Below are 13,210 nucleotides of genomic sequence, written 5' to 3' on the forward strand. Positions count from 1 at the left end.
GACGCATCTATGCAGATGCGTCAGTTCCTTGTAAATCTGCCCCTATGTACTTTGCAGAATTCGTCCCTGGAGGCTCCTCCTGCCAAATGCAACTCAGAGAGTTCTAACAGGTCTCTCATGGTAGGTTCTTCTTCCCCTTTAGGCTCCAGATATTCCCCTAAGGGAGTCAGATTCCTTCTGGGCCTTGTAAAGTGTTAAGGCTGATTTCCAACACCTGTTGTCCTTTCACTTGATTGAGGGATTCTGGGCCAATGTTCCAGACTCCCGGCTCCCTTGGTTGCCTCACTCACAACCTCAGGCAGACCCTACATTTCTGCATGAGTCTTCCTTTCCAACTCAGCCAAAGAAAAGGTTTCTAGGTTGTTTCCCAACAGACACTCCAGTGCAATGGCAGAGCTTACAGCTACCTTCTTTTTGCCAGTTACTCCTCCCTGCTCAAAGGTGACCATTGCCATGGGTTGAAATTCCACCTCACTGGTGCCTTTGCTACCTTATGCCATCTGGGATAAACTAGAGAATCCAGTCGGTCCACAATTGTGGTCATGTTGGCTCCTGCATCCCACAGATCCTCTACCGTGGTCCTGTTTATGATGGGCCATTGCCTGTACTTCACTATGCTACGACATCAGGCGGCCAGAGCTTCTACCTCACATAGCTGCAATCTAACCCTCAATTTCCCCTGGGCAAATGTCCGCTGCAATTTCTAACTAGCAATTCCTTGGGACTACCGAGCTAGGGAAGCTTATTCGAACAGACTGAGTCTCCCTTTTTATATCCTGGCTTGTGACAGTCCAGGTGCCTGCACCTCAACCTTTAAGGGGTCAAAAGGTGTCTTCCCAAGGCACTCTCCCCAGATGGATTCGTAAAAGGCACAGGACTACCTCTCTTGGGTAGAATATTGGGGCCCTTGCAAGAACTCCGTATTTTTAGCCTTGTTGCTCAGTTTTTTTCCTCGAGAAGGGGCTGAATCCCTTTTCTTGGGATCACCCCTGGACATTTTAGATATCCTAGTGCACACTCACACATAAGATCCTTTGCCAAGCTTCATGGGGCCTGACAACTTAAAATCTACTAGATCCTCATATAACTCTGAATGACAATTACTCAAGATAAACTCCTTCATGATCAGATTATATAACCCATCACAAGTAGTGACTGCACTGCCTTTAACCCAGCTCTCTAGTGCCTTTCATGAGACATCTACAAAGTCAACATAGGATTGTTGTGTATCTCTGTGTGTGCCCTGGAACTTCGTATGGTACTCTTCATATGTGACTCCAACCTTCTGCACAAGGGTATCCTTCATCTGAGTGTAGTAGTCAGCTACCCCCTCTTCTTGAGTCACTAGTGTATCCCTTCTCTGTGATGGTACTAACTCCCACAGGAATGCTCCCCAGTGCTGTTGACCCACCCTGCCCCTTCTCAATGCTCTTTCATAGGAGGCAAACCATTTGTCAATGCTGCCCATACAACAAAGCTAGGCACAATACCATTGGACAAGTGAGGTATATGCCCCCCCTCGTCGACACCTCACCATTGCTGTTACCATCTTCACTGTGCATCAAAACCAGCCTGGACTTCTTTCCCTCCAAGGACAATGTATTTTCTTCTACTATTAGACTCTCTTTCTCCAGGGCTCTGGCTGCCAATTTTACCTGCAGCTCCCTTTCTGATTGCCTGTCAGTGAGCTTCAACTGACAGTTGGCCGTTTCATAGAGGCTTGTGCTAGCAGAGCCAACTTCACTTCCACCCCTGGAAGGTGCACCAAAGAACTCATTTTGGGACAGGTTGTCCCCTTCTCCCTCATCCTCTGGACTTCCCTCTTCCTCAGGGGAGATCTGTGCTTGACATGCTTTCTCCCAGGGCCTTTTCATAATCTGCCTTCTTGGCATAGTAGCCCGTTTCAAGTATCTTTGTTTAATTAGTGCCTTCAACTCCACCACTGTGAGAGTTGTCCAGGTAGCCAGAACCAACTCCATGTTTCCTAAAACTTTTGAAAGGTGCAAAAAATAGCATCAAGAATAGTTTCGAAAATTAAAAGTGAACCAATCAAAGACCTGATGACAATCAAAAATCAAATATTAATGTTTGCTTTCAGTTTAATTTAGAAACTTTAAATTTCACACTTGCCAGCTGAGTGTTCCTACTAAGCACAAGTTCTGTATCCCACCACTGAACACCAACGTGAAAAAGTGGATTGTTAGTTGGTTTGGATGGTAGTCCATTACAAGTAATAGTATCACTTTCTTGTTATGCCCAGTAAAGGTTTCAGTAATTTAAACCTGAGCTCAACCCCTGGTAGCTATGGCACAGGGCAGACAGGTTTAACTTAAGAAAATGTTTAAACCTTTTAGAAACTCCAAAACAGTTAAAAAGTTGAACACAGAATACAATAAAAATCCCACTCCAATTTCTAAAAATAGAGAATATTTTAATTAACAAAATAACACTGAATCCAATTAATGGAGCTGGAGATCTACATTTTTAAAGTTTTGAGTAAAAATAGAACCAAAGAGTACAAAGCGCCAACTGCGGACAACTGGCCATGCAAGACCTGGACAAAAGTATATTTTAAGGCCAACCACAATGGAGTACAGGTCAATACATGGACATGATGGGTCCCTGCAAAAGAGTTACCATCTTACTTGGAAATGTCCTCAGCATGGCAAGGCAGCAGGCTGGATCCAAAGATGGAGTCATCAATGATGGGGTGCAGAAGGACGAAGACTTAGTGAAGCTGTAACAATGATAGGAAAATCTCTGAGTGGGAAAAGTCCAGAGTTCACACCCAAGAAGTCAACGTTAATCGGATGCTGCTCTGCGTCTGGTCCAGTGAAGATTTCTACATTCAGACTTAGGGGCTTATTATACTATGGTGGTCGGATTTTTTCCTGCTGCCACCCTAATGGAGATTGGGTCCGACCGCCATGCGTGCGGCGGTCCTGCCCATGGTATTATGATGTGACCACCGCATGCATGGCAGTGATTGGGTCCGTCCGCCATGCTTCCAGCAGTCCCGTCCATTGTATTATGATGGGCCCGCCACCGCAGAGCTTGGATTCAGCAGCTTTAACATTATGGGGGGCGGTGCTGTCAGCAGCACCGCTGCGTAGCGAATACGAGCATGTTGTGCATTTCACTGCACTACGTGGCAGGCACACTTGGTGCAGTGAAATGTAGGGGGTACCCCAGTGCACCCACATCTACCCGCCAACACGAGGGGGGCCCGCAACGGGCCCCCAACACAATCCGCATCAGCCTTTCCATAGCGGAGAGATCACCGCAGAAAAGCTGGCTTCCGAATGCATCCTAATCCGGACGGCGGAAAAAGCTAGGCACCGGCACCATTTTAGCAGTCCAGCTCTGCCCACCAGGCCAGCAGGCAGATTGCTACCGGCGGAAAAGCGGCAGATGGATTTGCAAACCGCTGCGGTCACCACCGCCATCATATTCTGACAGTTTTCAAGGTTACGAACGCGGTGCTGAGGCCACCGCCGGCCTGGCGTGGCGATCCACCTTCCATCGTAAAAAGCCCCTTAGACTCTTTTCTGGTAGTTGGATTCCTTCAGTTTGAGGCTGCAGGCTGTAGCCAGACATGTTTTGACAGCGTCGGATGCCAGTCAGCGTTGGACATGAATAGGGTTTACTGCTGTGGAGAATAATGTAGTGGGGACTATAATAAAGTTAGGCCAATGCAAGATGCAACTTCGGATCGGCTTGTCAGGTTGGTCCCAGTCTCCTGCTGGTTCTCCAGGCAAAAATCCTTGAAATAAATGTCTAAGTACCAGGTTTTTGGGTTTGGCAGGAGGAGTACACTGTGACACCAGCAAAGGGTTCAAGGACCTCAGGAACAGCACTTGGGGTCAGAACTCACTCCATAGAAGGCATCCTATGTGGAGTCCACTTCTTAATCTTGGGCACACACAGGACCAGAGCCAGCCCTTAGGGTTCTTCTCACAGGTCTCAACAGCAGGTGCAGTCTTTCTCTGTTTACCACAGGTTCACTGATGTTCTGAAAAGGGTGCCCAGATGTGCTACTTTTATGCTTGGCACTGGCCCATGGGTGGGAGTGACTCCTAGCCCATCCCTGACTAATGGGGAAAAGGCCCCAAGGGTAACCCTACCCACTTGTGTAGCAATTCCTGTGTTCCCTACTGTAAGCATACCCCCATTGCTCTTCTCTACCAAGATGGCAGACATTTTCCTCCCTTGTGCAGATCCCCTGTATCCACTCTAGAGGTGTTGGCAGGGTAATGAGCAAACTAGTGTTGAGCGTAGCTGCTATAATTCTCTGTAGTGTAATTACTCATAATTACCACAAAAGTACTCATAATTATGTGTAATTATGCGAAAAACATATCCAGCATTTAGGGCTATTTTCTTAGTGCAAAATACCACCTTGTGTCCACAACAGACCCCAGGGTGCATTTTGATCTAAAAAAAAATAGCATTAAATGCTACAGAACATGAACAGCATTAGCCAGCAGCTGGCTGCTCTTTCTTTCATTGTTTCTGTGCTCATGATGTAGGACTTTTGCCTCAACTTACTCTTTATTACTCAAGCTGGCGTAATAGCATAGTTTTGGTAATTTCACATCACAAGGGTAATGACTCAATTACTGAAATTACTGAAATTACTCCTGTGTAACGGGACGGTCACTGCTACAGTGAGAAGAACCATTCATCACTAGAGCTATGTGTTGGCAGTCGATGCGGGTTGTCGAGCAGGACGCAGACTGTTGTTTCTGGCTCAAAGAGAAGTTGCTGCTGGAGATACACGTTGATAGGCATCGTGGACAGTTGTCACTTAACACGAAGAGATTGCTTTGTGAGGAGCTCAGACATTCTGGGTTTTCAACTTTAAGTTCAGGAAGGGTACTTCCTGATGTCAGTCAAGGGTCCAGGTCCTGGAGTGCAGCTATTGGTGATCAGGGCTCACTCCAGCAGAGGTCAGAAAGGTTCAGGCAAGTGCAGACAGGTCAGCTGGGCAGGTGCATGAGGACTCTCATAGCTAGTTGTGTTCCTGTAGCGCAAACAGGAGGTCAGCCAACTGATCCTTGGTGTCAGTTCTGGGGAGACAACATGAGGGCAGTCCTTCTTCTGAATCATCCACGGGTCCAGGAGTGTACTTTTCAGAGGTTCTGAAGGCAAGGCCGGCGCTAGGGCGGTGCGATCAGTGCCCCCGCACTGGGTGCTGACTTGGGATGGGGGCGCCATGTTTATTGTTTTAAATGAACCCGCTGTCACGTTCCTTGTCCCAGCAATTTTCAAGCATCAATAAAAATGTCAGGATAACTTCGGGGATTAATGTTCTTCCTGGAGACAGACCCGAGCTTTGTCTGGGAAAAAAGTTTTGACTCATCCTACTGCAGAGGGTTATATTCCTGCTGCAAAGAGTTTGTCCATTTCAGATCACAAAGTGCATACACTATAAAGATGTCAATGGGTTATCGCTTTTGTCAGAGAGATCCTTTTGTTACTTGCAGTTTAAAAGTTAAAATCCTAATATAGAGCAGTGAGTTAAACTGTTGTCAAAGAGCTGTATGTAAACTGCAAGGAATATATTACAGCTACATGTTTATTTGCCCATTCTTTCCTTATCCTAATACTACAAAAAGGGTTCATTTGGGTATAAATCAATTATTATTATTAAAGAAAACCCCTAACAATGTTGTTACATTTTAAATTCGGAATTTGTGCTTTTCGGGACCAAGGAGTCAAACTATACTGCCTACCAGTATGGATGACATGTGACGTCTACACCTTGTAGGCCTCTGTCTTATGTAACATTTCTAATGCATCTTAAACTGGAATGAGTGGTGCTATAAAACGAAATAAATCTAATAGACAGTGGTTATGGAAACTTGGGGGCATTATCAAATGATGGTAGTGAGGGAATCCGTGGCGAGGTGGTCATGGGGGGCGCCAACAAACATAGTCGCACAGGGCGCCCTGTCTGAAGGTGTCACGTTTATCCCCAGTGCAGGCCTGTAGGTGGTGGATGCCCCTTCGTTTAACCTGCTCACTTTCCTGGGTTTGTCACCAAACTGTCTATGGTAACAAACGACAGGCAAGCCTAGGTGTGAGCCGCAGTGTCCAGTGGCACGAAAGGAAGCTCTCAGAGGTCAGAAAGGGGGTGGGCATGACCTGAGGCTACAGTTTGAAACTCAGGAAGGATTGAGTACAACCCCCCAGGACATTCTACTCAGGGATGCAACACCCTGCTCCACACCCAAGGCCCTTTAGTCTCCATGTCTGGAAGAAATGCACAACACACCATTCATAGTCATGTGACTCTGGACACTGGCAGAAAGGCACATTTGTTTTAGGCCAAAAAAATGCCAACTTTCTAAAAGTTGCATTTTCAGAATAGTATCTTAAAATACGACTTTACAATTAACGAGGATTTTAAATTACATTTCATTTGAGTGGAAGAAGCATTCTCTACTGTTACAGCTGACATTCTTGGCGTGGTATTTCTCCCAAAGTTTTTGCCTTCACCACTCCGGTTTTGCTGCATTCCTGTCTGTTGGCTTTAGGACTCTGGGCACTTTACCACTGCTAACCACTGCTGAAGTACTTGTGTTCTCTGCTTCTAGCATGGTAAAATAGGACTACATCTAATTGCCACATTTAATTTACTTGTAATGTCCTTGTAAATAGTACTACATGTACCCAGGGCCTGTAAATTAAATGCTACTTACGGGACTGAAGTACTCATTTTTCTATCCACTAAAGTAGCCTTTAAAAACTTGTCTCAGACCTGCCACTGTAGCCTGTAGCACAGTCTATACAACCATTTCAGCCCAGTAAAATAAACCTTTGTCCAGGCCTCAACCTGTCTTTTTGCTACCTATAAGTCACCACAAAGCTAGGCCCTAAAGGCTTATGGGTCAGGGTGCAGTGTACTTAAAAGTTAGGATATTGTACTTAAGGTTTACATGTTCTGGCAGTGAAAAACTCCTCAAGTTGCTTTTACTGTTGTAAGGTCAATCTCTGGCATTGACTAACACCGGGCTACCTTATTATATTCAATAAGTGCTAACTTTGGATTGGGAACAGATAGAGATATGCTGTTTACACTCAAGTGAACAGTTCAATGATGAAGATGTATTTTAAGTCACAGTTCTGAAAATGCCACTTTTAGAAATTGGCATTGTCTTGTCCAACCATTTGTGCCTTCTGCCATTGTCCTGAGTCACATCACAGTGAGTGGCTCGGTTGGTATTGGGGGTTTGTATATTGCTTCTTGACAGTAACTCAAAGGATGCTTAGGTGTGAACAGGATGGGCCATCCTGGCAGGATGACAGGGAGGGGCTGTACCCAACCCTACTTACACTTCAGAGGTTTTGCCTCCTGCACACACACAAAGGAATCTGACCCTTCCTTTTGTCACCCCCAGACAGTTTGGAGCCTAGACAGGGGAAGACCTTCCATGACCCAGATGGGGGGGGGGGAGTAGGACATGGAGTCTCCCCACACAAAGGCTGGCTCTAGTTATAAATACTGGACCTCCCTGAGCCACTTCCAGTGCACTCCTGAACTTGTGGAAGTTATAGAAGAAGGACTGCCCTGCTGCCAGGGGACTGTCCTGCTGCTTGACGAACTGCCCTGCTGTCTGAGAAGGGATACTGGACTTGCTTGCCCGTATCCCAAGCTCACCAGAGTGACTCCAAGTGTCAGTTGGCTGACCTTCAGTGTGAGCTACAGTGACAAAACAATTTTCATAGATCTCCCTGCAACTGGCCAGCTGACCTGCTCAACTGACCTGCCTGAGCTCAGCTGGCCTCTACTGGAGTGATTTCTTAATCTCCAAGATGTGTCTCCCCAGATCCTGGACCCTTCAGAGTGCACTCCAGCTAAATCCTGAAGCTTGGGCTTCTCGCAACAGCAATTAGGCCCATTTACACCAAGACCTTTACCGTCACAATGACTGCCAATGCAAAACTCCAGTGAGACCTGCTCTTCTCGCAACAGCAATCTCCAGCAATGAACAGCAGCATGAGCAACACTCTTCATAGTGCAGCAAAGACAGCCCGCTATGCCTGCAATGTGAAGCTACAGCAATGACCGTCTACTACTGCCTCTTTACGCTACACCAACGATAGCCCATGATGCCCAGCCTGCTTTTCCTGCTGCAGTAATGATCCTCCTAGACTCTCTACCTGTGGCCTCCTCAAGACTCAAACAGAACTCTTCGAGCCATACTTTGAAGGTAATTGTACAGTAAGATTAAGCCGGTCCCTGTATTTGACCCACACTCCATCGCAGTCGGCCTGAACTTGTGACTTTCTCCCAGTTTAGTGCTACCAGATGACAGTGACTAGCACTTGTGCTTTTCGACTCTATTTTCACTGACATTTTAAAACTGCCTAGCGTCAGTTCTACTGATTCGATTTTTGTTGTTTTGGTCTAATTTTATTTATTAAAATGTATTAATATTTCTAGATTGGTGTGAGATTTTTTTTTGTGCCGTGTTTAAACTTTATTACTGTTTGTGTGCTGTGCTGAATAAATACTTTACACTTTGCCTCTAAGTTAAGCCTCGCTGCTTTCTGGCAAGCTACCTGATGGTTAAGCACAGGTTAATTAAGTGACCCTGGCAAGGATTGTGGTTGTTGTCTGAGTGGGCTCTGACCCCTCTCAATCAATATGGGAGTTTCTTACAGAGCTCTCTTCCCAAACTGAAATGATCATTTAGGTGTAGCAGGGTAACCTAGTGTTAGTCTATGGGAGAAATAACCTTAGAACAGTGAAAAAAGACTTTAAGAGTTTTTCACTACTAGGATATGTAAAACTTAAATACGCAAGTCTTACTTTTTAAATACCATGCACCCTGGCCTATGAGCTTTTAGGGCCTACTTTAGGGGTTACCTATTAATATTAAAAAGGAACTTTTAGGCGTGGCAAAGGGCTTACTTTGCCAGATCAAAATGACAGTTTAAAACTGCATTACAGGCTGCAGAGGCAGAAACTGAGAAATGTTTTACAGTGCTACCTTTAGTGGGTGGCACAATGAGTACTGCTGCCCACTAGAAGTTTTTAGTTGACAGAGCCTGGGTATATGTAGTGCCATATACTAGGGAAGTATAAGTAAATTAAATGTACCATGCAGGCGTATACCAATTTTGCCATGTTTAGAAGGAAGTGCACATGCTTTCTACTATTGATTAGCAGTAATAAGGTGTACAGAGTCCTAAAAGCCACCATAAAACAGGTTCAGCAAAGGAAGGCAAAAATCTGGGGTGGCCCAGTAAAGAGGGCCAGGTCTAAAATGCTCCTAGAGCAGAAAATAATGGCCTATGCGTGGCAAGATATTTTTTTCCCCTGGCATGAAGATCAGTTGGGCTATGCCTAGGGACTTAATCTACTTCACAGGGGCCTCCCCTTTCACAAGGAGATGTAAAATACCACCTGAAGTGGTACCCTACTTTGCCATCCCAGGTAGACAGGTGCCAAACCAGTGGGGGGAAAGCTGCCCCAAAACTTGGTTGCACAAATTTTGAATTTTCCCACTCTGAGCATTTCCTGCCAACCCAACGGCTTCACCCAGTCCAAAACCTAGCTGATATCATGGAGGCCTTCTTTGATACAGCTGCCTTGCCCTGCTGAAGGATTTGGACTTCCAGAAAAAAACACTCAGATCTTGGCGGGACTCCCGTTGTCCCTCTGCGGCGTAGTATCCAAGTATTCTGCCAAGCTGAGAGTATCCCACTTGCCATATTTAGATGTATGCTGGCTGAACCACCATCTGCATTGACAGACTGTTTCCCGTTACGTAAGCGGTGCACCATTGTCGAAGCGCCAGACTCCTTTGCTGGCTAACAATTCTCTGTCACCCTCAGATCAGCGGGTTTGTGCCAAGCCTATTTAGATGTCCCCGTTGTGCTGGCATTGTCCTAGCAGTAGATTGCTGATGGAATGAGTCCCTGGTGGAGTGGGGACTGGTAATTTACTACTGATGTATGTGTCAATACAATTGTATGATGTGTTTGCTTCCAAAATATATGTAGGTAATGTGTTATGCCTCTTTTCATACATATTGTATAGCACACAAACAACACACACACTATTGAATGCACACCCATAGTAACCACAAGCACAACACTCAGAACAACATAATTTTCAAGTGTCAATACAGGTGTGTTCATTTTACCTTGATAAGATTTCAAATGTACAGTAATGTATTACAGATAACAAAAAATGCATGTAAGAGCAATGTCAAAATACACAAGGCTAAAGCAATTGTCAACACTCTATTCATAGTAAGACAAGTGTAAAAGAGGCTTACCTTAGATCTCAGCAACAACAGAGCTGGTTAGCATTGTAGTCATGTAGTAGCTGCAAAGGGAGAACCTGGACAATGGGGTTCAAGATGGAAATGTAAGGAGGAAACAGCAAAAAGGGTACGTTTCGACCTCATTTCCTTTAATTCCACCAATTCGAAGTAGGAGTTCTCCCTGCCACAATTTCCTCAATGGAAAGGCACAACATGATTGGCCCGGCAGTAATCTTTGCTGGACTCCTGCCAACAGCGGCTTCTGCCGATGACACTATAAACGCGTGTTAGACCTGGCATCCTTGGCTTGGGTTTCCCCTGTATTTTTGCCTTTGCCTCCTATGTTTTTACTATGTGTTGGACTTCGTTTTGCTAGCCTAGATGCTTTTGGCACTTTGCCACTGCTGTTCAGTGGTGCCAAAGTGCAGGTGCTCCGTTGTAAAATTGTTGTTATGGATTGGTGTTTCCATAATTGGCTTATTTGATTTACTAGTCAGTCCCTAGTATCATTAACTGTGTCTGCCCAGGTCCTGTAAATCAAATGCTGCTAGTGGGCCTGCAACACTGGATGTGCCACCCACATAAGCAGCTTGTAAATGTAACTCTGGCCGCCATTGCAGTGCCTGTTTGCAGTCAGTACGGCCATGTAGACTTGGCAAGTGCACACACATACCAGGCCCTAACCTTCCCTTTTTCTACATGTTAGTCAGCACTAAGGTAGGCCCAAGGTACTCCTGTAGGCAGGTTGCAGTGTATGTGAAAGATAGGACATGCCTAGATGTGTGTGGCATGTCCTGATAGTGAAATACTGCCAATTACGCTTTTCACTATTGCAAGGCTATCTGTTCCCATAGTATAGAATGGGGAGTTTGCTTCTAGCATCTTATAATCATAACTACCCCTGGGAACAAGGTAGGAAAAGAAAGTTTATTATGCCTGAACTCAGAATGTTAAAATGCATCTTTTAGTGAGGGTATGTCCAAAGCATCCAAGGTACTTTGTGTAAAAGTGTTGCATCTGCAATTTGCTTTGAACTGAACTACATCTACCATTTGAAAGTCATTTTTTATTACTGTATTGTGGATTGTTGTCGTTTTGGTCATGTTTAGTTTAGATAAAGATTATTTATTTCTCTAAACAGGCGTGGTGTCCCTTTGCAGTGTTTTCCACTGTATCACTGTATGTGTTCACAAATGCTTTACACACTGCCTCTGAGATAAGCCTTTTGCTCGTACAAAGCTACCAAGGGGGTGTGCAGGGGTTATTTTAGAAGTGTATCCCCCTTACCCTAACTAGAAGCACGGGTACCTATTTGGACAAAAGTATCTACCTCTGCCAACTAGAGACCCCCATTTCTAACATTGGTGGTCAGTGGTGAGGATCTGGACTTGCTTTGTGCCTTACATACAGTGATTGGTGTACAGTACTAGTAGAGTGCAGACTATCACGCACGCACATACAATTGGTAGAACTTTTTCTTTGGGGCTATTTTTCTTTGCAACTGAGATCATAACAAGGCCAGCATCACTTATATTGAGTTTGAAGAGGATAGGGTTGAAACCTACACTGTGCAACAACTAAAACCTGTCTGCAAAAAATGTAAAATCTCTGTAAGAGGCCTCTCCAGAAAGGAGGAATTCCAAAAGGCACTTTGTGCATGGCTGGAGTCAAGAGATGCCAGCAGGCATGACGACCAACCTGTGGAGGAGGTGGAGGGTTTAGATGAACAGTAAAATAGGCTAGTGGGTCTGCCTGGGGGGAAGTTACCTTCCCAGGGGTAGCAGTGATGGAGCGGGTAGTACAACATTTTGTATACTCCCCCTTAATTTTCATGCCTATACTAATTAGAATATTCTATTAATTATAATATTAATGTGTTTGCATGAAGACTAATCGACATTACTAATAATCAAAATACATGTTGGATTAGCATTTGCATGGCTGAATAATTTCTATTATTAACCTATGTACGCATACTAACTGTAGAAAATAGGATACTGCATGGTATATGTTGCTTTTGTGATGTTTTCGTAATGTTGCACCAGATGACATCAATGGGTGAATATGAACGCTTTGAATGTCGCTATATGCTAGATAATTACAAGCACATAGGGGAATTAGTGAGGGTTCAACACTATATTCATTATTTCTATGTATTAATTATTCTTTTGTGTTTGTTTCGCTTAAGTTGTCCTTTGGACCTAAAATAAAGATGGCCGCCAAACTAACTCGACGTGATGGCCGCCATTCCACGAGGCTTTGGATGAAATGCGCATGTGTTTCAACATGTACCAGTGGCCTCGACATGAACCCGCTCTCATTGTACCCAAGCAAGGTCGCGACAGGAGGTCTGCCAAGTATTTTGACAAAGGACGTTTACAAAAACTGGAACCATCAAGAAAGATGACCTAACCTCATGAACTATGGGAAACCTCACCGGATTGTCCCAACCAACCAATGGTTGAAGCCCAAATTTTGTAAAATGTATCTTATAGACCTTACTTTCATTATAAAATGACAATAGAATAGAGAGGCGGTTGCTTGATGACGCTTATGCTGAGACTAGGACGCTGCTTCCTTATAATTTCTTTGCTGACGGAGACGACGGTGACGCTGTGTTTCTGAATCTTGGACAGACTGAATTGCTGCCCATTTCTTTGATGAACTAATGACTTCCTAAAATCTATGGGCACTGATAGATGCTTGCACGGCTCTGGTCCTTGATCATTCATGGGACTGTAGCGTGTTGCATGAAGGACTTGTGAATTCTGACTGATTGATGACCAAATTTGATGACTTAGAGGACGACCAATAGCCAGAATAGGTAAATATGGTGTTCTGTGATTTGTGTAATGATTAATAAATTCACTAGATGAAAACTAAATTCTTGCAATAATTAGATAAACAAAATATTGATTAACAAGCAAATG

Source organism: Triturus cristatus, chromosome 7 (assembly GCF_964204655.1).
Source record: "Triturus cristatus chromosome 7, aTriCri1.1, whole genome shotgun sequence".
Lineage (NCBI taxonomy): Eukaryota > Metazoa > Chordata > Amphibia > Caudata > Salamandridae > Triturus > Triturus cristatus.